We start from the raw sequence: 12980 nt of genomic DNA, 5'->3' as shown, positions 1-12980 counted from the left end.
TCGAAGGAGGAACGGGGGGGCTGTGATGCGGCTGGGGACGGGGGGCCGGGGGAGGGGGGTAGGGGGGATGGGGACGGGGGACAGGGGACGGCAGCGCGGCAGTGATTAATGTGCTGGCTGTGATGCGTGATGCACGGTGAGAGGACAGGCTGGACGCAGCCACACGGTGCAGATGACTGTTGGCTCACGTGAGAGGACAGGCTGGACGTAGCCACACGGTGCCGACGGCTGTCGGCTCACGTGAGAGGACAGGCTGGACGTAGCCACATGGTGCGGACGGCTGCCTGGCTCACGTGAGAAGACATGCTGGATGCAGCCACATGGTGCAGATTACTGTCGGCTCACGTGAGAGGACAGGCTGGACGTAGCCACACAGTGCGTGCGGCTGTCGGCTCACGTGAGAGGACAGGCTGGATGTAGCCACATGGTGCAGATGACTGTCGACTCACGTGAAAGGACAGGCTGGACGTAGCCACACGGTGCCGACGGCTGTCGGCTCACGTGAGAGGACAGGCTGGACGTAGCCACATGGTGCGGATGGCTGCCTGGCTCACGTGAGAAGACAGGCTGGATGCAGCCACATGGTGCAGATGACTGTCGGCTCACGTGAGAGGACAGGCTGGACGTAGCCACACAGTGCAGACGGCTGTCGGCTAACGTGAGAGTACAGGCTGGATGTAGCCACATGGTGCAGATGACTGTCGGCTCACGTGAAAGGACAGGCTGGACGTAGCCACACGGTGCGGACGGCTGTCGGCTCACGTGAGAGGACAGGCTGGATGTAGCCACATGGTGCGGACGGCTGTCGGCTCACGTGAGAGGACAGGCTGGACGTAGCCACACGGTGCGGACGGCTGTCAGCTCACGTGAGAGGACCGTGAGCGAAGACGTGATGCGGGGACATAAAGGACACGATCCCTCTCTGAAAAATGAAGTAACAGCCTGCTGTACCTCTCAGACTTGTGCATATGTAATGAAGAGACCAATACTGTAGAATATAGTAGAATCCTCACCTTTAGACTCAGGGCCCCTTTACCTGTTAGTGGCATTGCTGGTCCTTCATGGGCTACTCAGTACGCTCATGATTTTGTCTTGTAAGTAACTCACATCCCCAATATGGGGTCACTAACAGAATCAAAGATCTTTTGCTGCGTCTTTTTCATGCCTCACACTGAATCCAACAGTTGAATCATGTTGTCCTGTCTGGTTAGCTGCAGCACGCTGGCTGTCATGGTGATAAGGAGCTATGTAGAATATCCCAGTGAGGAATGCTCATTAAAATGCAGGCGAGCATTATCGAGCTCACGCCCCCACCTCACACACACACACACACACACACACACACACACACACACACACACACACACACACACACACACACACACACACACACACACACACACACACACACACACACACACACACACACACACACACTCCTTTCCCTCTCAGCCACTCCCAAAAACAACCCCCCAATGAAACAATGCCGGGTGCAGACAGACTTGGTTCAAGTGTTAACATCTGTACTTTTGTACATGATTATTCTTGTTCTCACTTTTCTTTCTTGACTACTTTGTCACTTTTCTGTGTCCTTATCCTCTGGTGATGGTTAAATGTAAGCTTTTAAAACTCTCTCTCTCTCCTCTCTCTGTCCCTCTGTCTCTCCTCTCCTTCTCTCTCTCTATCTCCCTATCTCTCTCTCCTCTCTTCTCTCTCTTTCTCTCTCTCTCCCTCTCCTCTACCTCTCTTTCCCTCTCTCTCTCTCTCTCTATCCCTCTCCTTCTATCTCCCTCTGTCCCTCTCTCTCTCTCTCTCTCTCTCTCTCTCTCTCTATCTCTCTCACTCTGGTTAAGTTAACAGGTAATAAAAAGTGCAGCAGCACACCTATTCAGCTTTCTTTCTCTTCTTTGCCTTTATACCCTCCCTCTCTCTTTCTTCCTCTCTTCTACTCCCTCTCCCTTTCTCTTCTTCTCCCTCTCTCTCCTGTCCATCTCTGTTCTCTCCATCTTCTCTCCTCTCTTCTTCTCTCATCCTCTTTATCTTTCAGCTCCAACAGACTGGTCTTGCTCATACACCTCTCTTTGCCTGCATCTACTCATTAATGCTGTGTAGAGGGAGGCCAGAGGACACACACACACACACACACACACACACACACACACACACACACACATGCATGCACGCACACACGCATGCACGCATGTGCACTCACACACACTCACACACACACTCGTTATTCTAGTTAGATCTTTCAGAATCTGTGTTTGGGTTTGCATTTCACTGTTATTTCAGCTATTGAACTATTGTTATTGAAATCGAGCTTGTTATTCATTGTCAGTGTTGAAAAACACCCCTAAAGTGGATCCATATCAGCAGCAGTGCTGGTGTTGTGATGTGGGGTCTGCTGTCTCCTTCACTCCACTGTTCCTCTGGTGTTGTGACGTGAGGTCTGTCTCCTTCATTTCAATGTTCCTCTGGTGTTGTGATGTGAGGTCTGTCTCCTTCATTTCACTGTTCCTCTGGTGTTGTGATGTGAGGTTTGTCTCCTTCATTCCACTGTTCCTCTGGTGTTGTGACGTGGGGTCTGTCTCCTTCATTCCACTGTTCCTCTGGTGTTGTGACGTGAGGTCTGTCTCCTTCATTCCACTGTTCCTCTGGTGTTGTGACGTGAGGTCTGTCTCCTTCACTCCACTGTTCCTCTGGTGTTGTGACGTGAGGTCTGTCTCCTTCATTCCACTGTTCCTCTGGTGTTGTGACGTGAGGTCTGTCTCCTTCATTCCACTGTTCCTCTGGTGTTGTGACGTGAGGTCTGTCTCCTTCACTCCACTGTTCCTCTGGTGTTGTGATGTGAGGTCTGTCTCCTTCACTCCACTGTTCCTCTGGTGTTGTGATGTGAGGTCTGTCTCCTTCACTCCACTGTTCCTCTGGTGTTGTGATGTGAGGTATGTCTCCTTCATTTCACTGTTCCTCTGGTGTTGTGATGTGAGGTCTGTCTCCTTAATTTCACTGTTCCTCTGGTGTTGTGACGTGAGGTCTGTCTCCTTCACTCCACTGTTCCTCTGGTGTTGTGACGTGAGGTCTGTCTCCTTCATTTCACTGTTCCTCTGGTGTTGTGATGTGAGGTCTGTCTCCTTCACTCCACTGTTCCTCTGGTGTTGTGACGTGAGGTCTGTCTCCTTCACTCCACTGTTCCTCTGGTGTTGTGACGTGAGGTCTGTCTCCTTCATTCCACTGTTCCTCTGGTGTTGTGACGTGGGGTCTGTCTCCTTCATTCCACTGTTCCTCTGGTGTTGTGACGTGGGGTCTGTCTCCTTCATTCCACTGTTCCTCTGGTGTTGTGACGTGAGGTCTGTCTCCTTCATTCCACTGTTCCTCTGGTGTTGTGACGTGAGGTCTGTCTCCTTCATTCCACTGTTCCTCTGGTGTTGTGACGTGAGGTTTGTCTCCTTCATTCCACTGTTCCTCTGGTGTTGTGACGTGAGGTCTGTCTCCTTCACTCCACTGTTCCTCTGGTGTTGTGACGTGGGGTCTGTCTCCTTCATTCCACTGTTCCTCTGGTGTTGTGACGTGAGGTCTGTCTCCTTCATTCCACTGTTCCTCTGGTGTTGTGACGTGAGGTTTGTCTCCTTCATTTCACTGTTCCTCTGGTGTTGTGACGTGAGGTTTGTCTCCTTCATTTCACTGTTCCTCTGGTGTTGTGACGTGAGGTCTGTCTCCTTCACTCCACTGTTCCTCTGCCACATTCTGACAAGTGGAAGCCAGAGGGTTGAATCATAGAGAAAAGCACAACAACCTGCAGTGTGGTTGATCAGTGATCTCCTCCACGTGTTCATGCACTCTCAGGACAGGGAGCGTGAGAGCTGAGGGGGGGGGGGGGGAGAAAGAGGAAAAGAAGAGAGGGAGAGAGAAGGAGAGAGGGAGGAGGGCTCTGGCAGCCCCCCCAGGGAGTGATCAGCAGGCCGTTTCTAGGTCAGTGCTGATGGGATGCAGGGAGCAGTGCAGGCCTCACTCCTCTCCTCTCCAGCGCCTGCAGCCCCATACAAATCTCCAATTACAAACTGAGCTCCTGTCATCTTTCTCTGCTGCTCTCTTCCTTTCCCTTCTCTCTCTCCCTCTCTCTCTTTCTCTGGGTCTCTCTCCCTCTCTTTCTCCCTCTCTCTCCCTCTCTCTCTCTTTCTCTCTTGCTCTCTCTCTCACTTTCTCTCTCTCCCTCTCTTTCTCTCTCTCTCCCTCTCTCTCTCTTTCTCTCTCTCTCTCTCTCACTTTCTCTCTCCCTCTTTCTCTCTCTCTCTCCCTCTCTCTCTCTTTCTCTCTCCCTTTCTCTCTTTCTCTCTCGCTCTCTTTCACTCTCTCTCTCTCTCTCTCTCTCTCTCTCTCTCTCTCTCTCTCTCTCTCTCTCTCTCTCTCTCTCCCTTACTCTCTCTCCCCCCCACTCCATAGACATGGGGACACAGAGAGAAGACAAAGATTTTCAGGACCGGTGAAGGGGAAAAGAAAGGTAGTGAAATATTTAAGGTGATGAATTCACATCAGAGTAAAGCACCATATACTGCACACTATGCATAGGAAGTGCGGAAAATGAGCTTTTGACTAAGCTTAAATGCATAAAGTTTCGCGGAAAAAAGTTGAAGCATTAGTGCTTCATAAAATGAATATTTAGATGATTGCAGAGCTGCTGATAGTGGTGAGTGTTTTGAACGCATGACAGCACTAATATGAAGAGTAGAAGCTGAATGTTTCGTGAATGATTTCAACATTTTCCTTACCAATGCAGCCTAAAGTATGTCTGACAAATTCACACCAGATGACTCCAGCTTTAAGGACAGATTTAGATGTATTTCTGCAATTGGAATTTCTAGTAGCTTCATAGAATAGAAGTACAGGTGTATTTCTGTGGTATTGGTTTGGCAATAGAATTTCATCTTAGCAGTGACAGACAAGGCAACTGAATTCTATTGCAGCATGTTCTTTTACAAACACAAAACTAGTGATATTCGTGTACACACACACTTTTTGAAGGTTGCTGCACTTATGGTTAAAGGTCTTGGGTTGTGAAAACAGGTACTACACCAGCATAAAAAGTCACTGTGCCTAAGAATATCTCAGATGTTATAAAGACCAGAGCACACTTTTGAAGTTTTAGTCTAAAGACAAATCAGTCAGAAATACATGACATATCTCTTGTGCTACTATGTCAATAATCCAACAGTGTGTGTGTGTGTGTGTGTGTGGGGAGGAGTGTTGTTTAAATATTAACGCTACTACCTAAATAAGCTCTGTGAAGGCAGGAGTGCTTGGTCTCTGGTGTGCAGTGTGATGAAGAGAATCACTGATTAAACCCTTCAAGAAAAGAATCGTGTTACTGTGGCTGCAGTATTGCTGCCGTGTGTTCATAGCAGCTTTGGCAAAGACAGAAAGAGGAAAAGACACGTGTTTTAAAATGTTTTTCTTCAGCCCATTTTCTGAACCATTCATTATGATAATGCCACGCATGTGAGTGCCCATGCCATGTGTGTGCTCAGGGGCGTGTGTGCGTGTGTGTGTGTGTGTGTGTGTGTGTGTGTGTGTGTGTGTGTGTGTTTGTGCTGACATGGACATGTGTTTGTTGGTGGCAGGCCCAGTTGTCTCTGGCTTGTTTCGCTCAGCCGATAATTTCCTCATTTGCTAGCGGGAAAATAGCTAATTAAAACCCTCTTCAGCTAACAGGCTGTCTGGGAGTATGCTAATGCAGTTGTGGGCATGCTGCTGTTTCCGCTCCCACACCCCACCCTCCCGCCCTCTTCATCCCCCACCCTCATCCTCCCCCCACCCCCCCCCCCCCCCCCGCCAGACGCAGCCTGGGACTCGGATACCCTGTTCCCATTTGTGCAGTGTATGTGTGTGTGTGTATGTGTGTGTGTGTGTGTGTGCCAAAATCCTGCGTTTACCATTTAGTAAATAACTGGCTAAAGCACAAAATAAATAAATAAATAAATCAGTGCTCAGTGTAGTCAGGTGTGTTATTATTGCAATTAAAATGCAATGAACTGACCTATGGCTACTGCTGGATGCGACCACAGCACAGAGTCGTGAGGTGGAGTGAAAGGCCTTCCGGAAATGTTGTGTGTCAACACTGTGATTTAGTCTTTCAGTATCTTAAATGCATTTTAGACATGAATAGAAAGTTTTAAAATGCTATTTAATAGATTACTATCTAATCTGTTCTGAGCAGGTGAGGTTCACTTCTGTATTTATGCTTTTGTGTCTCACACCTTTGGGCAAACTCACTGACAATTGACAGTATAACACAGGAGAATACAGCAGCCATGCTTCAGTAATTAGTTGTCACCCATCAGTGACTTTCCATTGATGTCCTGTTTTTCTGTGCTGACTTTCTTTGTAACATCCTGATGAGAGCAGTAATCAAAGAGGGGAGACTGAATCGAACACAACAACTGAGAACTTTCATGTTGACAATTTGCTTTAATCAAAATTGAGCTGTGTTCATTTAAACTTGTATTCTTCTTCCTCGGGCATATTTTGAGAACTCTCACTCAGAGAAGTACATGCAAATGATTTGATGCACTACCAAGAAAGTTAATTGCCATCAGTCAACATTTTACCTGCCTAGTGTACCTGACTAAAAGTCACTATTCACAACCCCCCATAATTATATATGTACATTATAAATACCCAGAGGAATAGTAACACAAAAGATCAGCCCCACAAAAACTATTTGTTATTTGAATGTATTTAGGCCCAGATTTACAAGATCCAGGAAAATTGCACATAATGTATTAATGACTTTTTATAAGGATTCACGATTTTATTTTTGACAAATAATGATCATATGAACAAAAGGAAATACAGAATTCTTGAGGTCACCTACTATTGGACCTTGAATCTAATGCTCTGTGTATGAACTTGATGACCTTTACACTGTTCCACAATACAGAAACAACTGTGAAATGCACATTTTAAATTGAATTAATGGTGTAATTTAGTGCAATTAATGGTCTAATAAAACGCATCTACTACAAAAAGGCTTCTAATACATGTGGACACTATTACAGTCACTGATGTACTAAAAGTGCATAGTTCATAGTATAAATAAAGCTTTAAACATTTTGAAAGACTCAGCTGATTTGCTATAGTACCTTAATGCTCTTAACATCAACACCTTAACATCTTAAACCTAAAATTAATACTAGAAAATATAATATCACTATCACGTCAAACCCTTTATGTTCATGTAGTCCAGCTGGCTGTGTGCTATAGTCCATACCACTCAACATGGTATAGAGTTTCTATTCCACCACTTTGAAGAGCATCCTTATTGCTTTAGTACGTGCTTCAGGCAAGTATTGAACCCTGACGCAAAACAGCAGCAAACCAAATATTCAGTGACACAATATCAATGCATTGATCTCAGTTTGTGGAAAGTCCAACTCCACTGTGTCTGGCAGTGACACACAGCCAGTGCTGCAGTAACTCAGCGATGCTAAACAATGCGCAGGAAAACACACCGCGCGTTCAGATATTGATTCAATATGAAACATGCCAAGACTTGAATAATCACATACCCACGCAGTGAAAGATGACTGTGCGGCACGGTCGACGATAAGGCTTTTGAAAGCGCTCAAGGCACAAAAAAGAAAAAGGTTGAATTGCACACTCAGGGCTTCTGTGTGAGCAGGACATTGGATTGCTCACAGAGACTCTTGGTGAGTGGCTGTCAGAGTCTGTCTGAATGGACACCAATTACAGCATCACACAGTGTTTCTCAACAATAGTGCTGGGACACATCATTTGTCGAAAAGTCGCATGCTTTCAGAAGTTAATTGGATTTGAAGAAGCAATATAAAATCCCATGGAAATAATCTGTCCTTATAGATTTTTCTTTCATCATCGGCGGCTGCTAATTGTGGCTGTCTGAATGTCAGTAGGTAGAGGCAATTACCTTGAGCTTGTGGTGCTAAAAGCACACCAGCTCAGAAAGGGAGGAAAAAGCACTAGCTCAGTATAGGAAGGAAAAGCACCATGCATATCAATTATCTGCCTTTTCTTCTCCGCAATGACATGAAAGACTATCTACCTGTTTTACTGTTTCACTGTTTCATATTCATATATACATACATACATACATACATATATATATATATATATATATATATATATATATATATATATATATATATATACACACTCTGCCTTTCAAATTCCTGTATCAGTTTACACTGGATTACCGACTTGAATCGCAGTAAATATAGGATCATGTTTAGCTAACACACTACAGGCCACACAAGTATTTCCCAAGTACCATTAGTACACAGCGTGCATATTTTATATGTTTTGAGGGAATTTCTTTCTTCTTTTAGGGTATACATTTCACGTATTTTAGACATATACGTGAATGTTTCACGTTTGAAAGACCACTTTATGTATGTCTGTAAGCCATGGATGAAATGCATTATGAGTATTTATGCATAAATAAAGCACCTAAATACCGGCATCTATAGACTGGGAGATGAAGAAGGTGTCGTGAACTCTGCACAATCCCAGTAAAGGCCCAACTGGGATTGTACAGAGCTCTGTGACTGTAGCCACAGATAACCGCGCTTAATTCTGCAGCCACGTAGGATTTTACACTACTGGCTTTGCTGAAAACTTGTTTGTGTTCTTATTCTTATGAAGAACGACCTGAAACCTGGCCAGACGTTTCCTATGACCTTGCAAATAACAGCGTCAGTTAACAATTGTCATCATAAATAAATAAACAAACAAAAAACTTAGATTTGGAGTGACAAATTATCCTGCATATTTTCTCCAGTCACATTATAATCACAAACATGTGCAAAAAAGGTTCTCTTAATTTAAAAGCATTTTAATTTTTTTTAAATGTTGCACAGATTTTTCTTTTGTGAAGCCATGCAGACAGAACCTCCACCGTAAATGCCCGTAATTATAAACCTAATTACTATAATAGTCAGAAATATTCATGATTGTTAATTTTGTAAATAGGTACTCAGCATTAGAGTACTGTAATAGCACATTGTAACCTTGTCTTGTTATTGAAACAGCTAGATTCACACCGTGCATTTCAATCACTCAAAACAATCTAGAAACTAATACAGAGCATTCACTCCATTTGCTTTCTCTCCCACCACATGTCCTTCACCAAGAACAGTGCAATTACATCTCTGCCAGGAACAGGGACTGACACACAACACAAGAGGCCAGCAATCAGAGGGAGAAAACCTCCTCGCCTGATAAACTGCAAGTCAGTGCTGAACTGGATGATTGAATCCAGGCTTTTCTACCAAGCAGCAATTCTACAATGACTGTCTGCTCTTTTTATGCATGCTGTATAATTATTATTGTACAAGTGCATACAAGAATTCTGGGTACCATCACTACAGGCTCTGGGCATTGGGACCTCTCTGTATTATTTTATCATTTGGTAGAGACAGATGTGTAAATCTAAATATCGACATCTGTGTAATGATAAATATTGAAGTCCATCACAGCAATAACAATAATTGCTTAAGGCTTGATTATAATATTAGAAAATTCAAGTCTAATATATATGTCTTTGGTTAAATAAATTGCAATTAATTCTTTGACCTTTTATCTTATTCAGAGTAATATACTATATCTGTCAATAGTTCCGTAAATTGATATTCAATCACTTCATTTATTATCATGGATAAAAGGTTTTCAAATTCTGCACAGAAAGACTGGAACAAAAGAAAAGGCATCTCAGGGTCAGAACTGCCTCTAGCAGTGGGTCTCCACCTCTTCCACCTGTCACTCAGGAGCCTCTCTGTCCAAAGCCCAATTAAATCACTCCTCCCTATGTGAGCTGACCCCACCGCTATGAATATGTATTAGAGCAAATGCAAATATAATTCTGCACCATGCGTGTGAGGACTTTGGGTGGGTGGGTGGGGGGTGGGGGGGGGGGGGGGGGGGCAGAACAAAGGCGCGTCCCAACTGGGCGGCTGTAGCACGGATGCCATCACTTTGCTATGGCATCACAGAGTGTCAACACATATGGAAACCACCATGCTAAAGCATGCTAACACTTAAACATGGCTTCTGTCCTAACAACATGCTACATATCTCTATTCTGCCTAAAAGGGTCTAGACTCCTTTATATTATTAGTTAACCAGTTATGATTAGAGGAAAAGCAAGAGATAAACAATGGGACTGATCGTTTGCTAAGCTATTATCCGTAGTATTTTATCATTTATTATTCTCTACAAGAATGCTTCTCACATGAAAATCCCTTAGCAGTCATTATGCATGTTTTCTATCCCCTAATTTTTTTCCCCTAAAATTATTTATTGATAATGCTGTGGTAAAGTGTGATGCAACGAAATGTGAATTATAAATCCTGTAATAAAAAAGAACTTTGTGTGGCTTAAGGATCCTGACCATATCTCCTCTAATCCACCAGTGTGTGTGTATGAACATGGGTACACATGTGTGTGTATGAACATGGGTACACAGACATTACATTAAGGAGAGAATATGCAAATCTCGGGGCACATAAGATGATTTTATTGGTGAATCTGGGAACGACTCCTGTTAAAAATCACACAGGAATCATCCACTATTACAATGTAACATCCACTCACATCTTCCAAATCTGTCAGTGTGGGGCGGGCAGAGAGGAATATTCACCGGTCCAGAGATACAGCACAAAAGCATCATGGGTCACCATCAAGATCTATATGAAGTAAATAGTAAAGGCAATAACTTCATAGATAGTGACATTTAATGCAGGAAAAATGCCAAGTCGTCACAGCATACAGGGGTGCGCTTGTAAATAATTAATCTTTGCTCTTCATGTCTGCTTGTCAGTACAGACTGGGGGCTTGTATCCTGGCAACGCGCCATGGTTTCCACATGCTGCAGGGAGCAGGAGACCCTCAGGGGGGAGCCAATCATGTCCCTGCTTGGAGCTGAAACAGCACGGAGACACACACATAGACACATGCATGTAAACACAAAGGCAGAGGAGACGTACGATGTTGGAAAGACTGCGTTCAAAACATTTTATTATAAATACAAAATGCAAAGTAATTAATACTAAAGAATCAATACTAAAGAAAACTGCATATTCTGATTTATTTCTATCAATTAATGTTTGATTTTTTTTTCCATCTAAAGCCTTTTTTAAGTATTACATTTTTATAGTTCACCTACCTGAAGAAAATAAATAAAATAAAACTCAGAAATATCTATCTATCTATCTATCTATCTATCTATCTATCTATCTATCTATCTATCTATCTATCTATCTATCTATACACAGACACACACACACACACACACACACACACACACACACACACACACACACACACACACACACATAATACAAACCCTACGTTTATACGTCTATCCAGCCAAAAGGAAGATTTGACTCCCAAAACATCCCTGGGGCTTTGGCAGCCATATCCTGAAAATCTACAATAAACTGGTGCAGTTGCATTTTATCTGAGGCACACTGGAGGTACACAGAGATACACACTTCACACTGGAGGTACACAGAGATACACACTTCACACTGGAGGTACACAGAGATACACACTTCACACTGGAGGTACACAGAGATACACACTTCACACTGGAGGTACACAGAGATACACACTTCACACAGGAGGTACACAGAGATACACACTTCACACAGGAGGTATACAGAGATACACACTTCACACTGGAGGTACACAGAGATACACACTTCACACTGGAGGTATACAGAGATACACACTTCACACTGGAGGTTCACAGAGATACACACTTCACACTGGAGGTACACAGAGATACACACTTCACACTGGAGGTACACAGATATATACACTTCACACTGAAGGAAAACAGAGATACACACTTCACACTGGAGGTTCACAGAGATACTCACTTCATGCTAGTGTTTTATAATTTGATTAGGTTTCTGTCTGCCTCTTCTTACACTCTTTGTTTAAAAAAAAACAATTGTTGTGTTTTTTCATTTTTTTGTAACCACAGGCCTAATTTTTTAATAATTAAAACACTATTTTTGTGTTTTAAATCCATAATCCTGTTACATGTATTTCAGTAATCCTGCACCCTGAGAATGTGTTCACAAGCATACTCACCCATGTATGTATGAGCATATACTCCAATAAAACACACATACACACGCACGCACACACACACACACACACACACACACACACACACACACACACACACACACACACACACACACGCAAACGCACACTGTATTCAGTTTCTTTCTATCTTCATGTCGGGGACATCTTTATGTCATGGCCTGACATATTTTTCTGTTATATCATTTATATTTTATTAGTAAGTCCGGCTACTTCTGTTCAGAACTGTGACAGTGAGAGCATGGCTGTAATTTCTTTATTAATTTTCAAGCAATCAAGATCCATAATTACAGGCACAACAATTCTTTTTAATTACATCATATAAATAATTATAACCAGTCATAGAAATAATTTATTCCAGGGTATTGAGGTCAAGATGGCATGTGACTAGAACACTGTGGCCCATTTTTTAGTGGGCGTGTTCTTCTAAGAGCTTGTCCAAGGCTTTTCTCCCCATCATCTGAACCAACAGTTTCTTTAGAGGGCAAGAACTGAAGAAGTGATGACAGATTTGTACTGGCGCTCTGTGCACAAACAACAGAGAATGTGGATAATATGCCAGGTCAATAAGCTCATATGTAGCCAGGCAGCTACATCTAAACATATATAAAAAATTGTAGTACATAAGTAGACAAACAGTAGTAGAAAGCTGCATGAAATGTGTGCTTCACTGGAAACCTACAGCATCTTAATATAAACCTTATAGTATAATAATGTATATTACTGTATAGATTATTCAGTTTTGCAGTTTGACTTCCTTCTCTTTGAGTCATCTCCTATGACTCAGACTGTACAAAATCATCTGAAATCCAAACCCGGTGCTCCAGAAGCCAATTAAA

The sequence above is a fragment of the Brachyhypopomus gauderio genome, unplaced genomic scaffold, assembly GCF_052324685.1.
Source record: "Brachyhypopomus gauderio isolate BG-103 unplaced genomic scaffold, BGAUD_0.2 sc62, whole genome shotgun sequence".
Taxonomy (NCBI): domain Eukaryota; kingdom Metazoa; phylum Chordata; class Actinopteri; order Gymnotiformes; family Hypopomidae; genus Brachyhypopomus; species Brachyhypopomus gauderio.
This window is presented reverse-complemented; position numbering follows the sequence as displayed.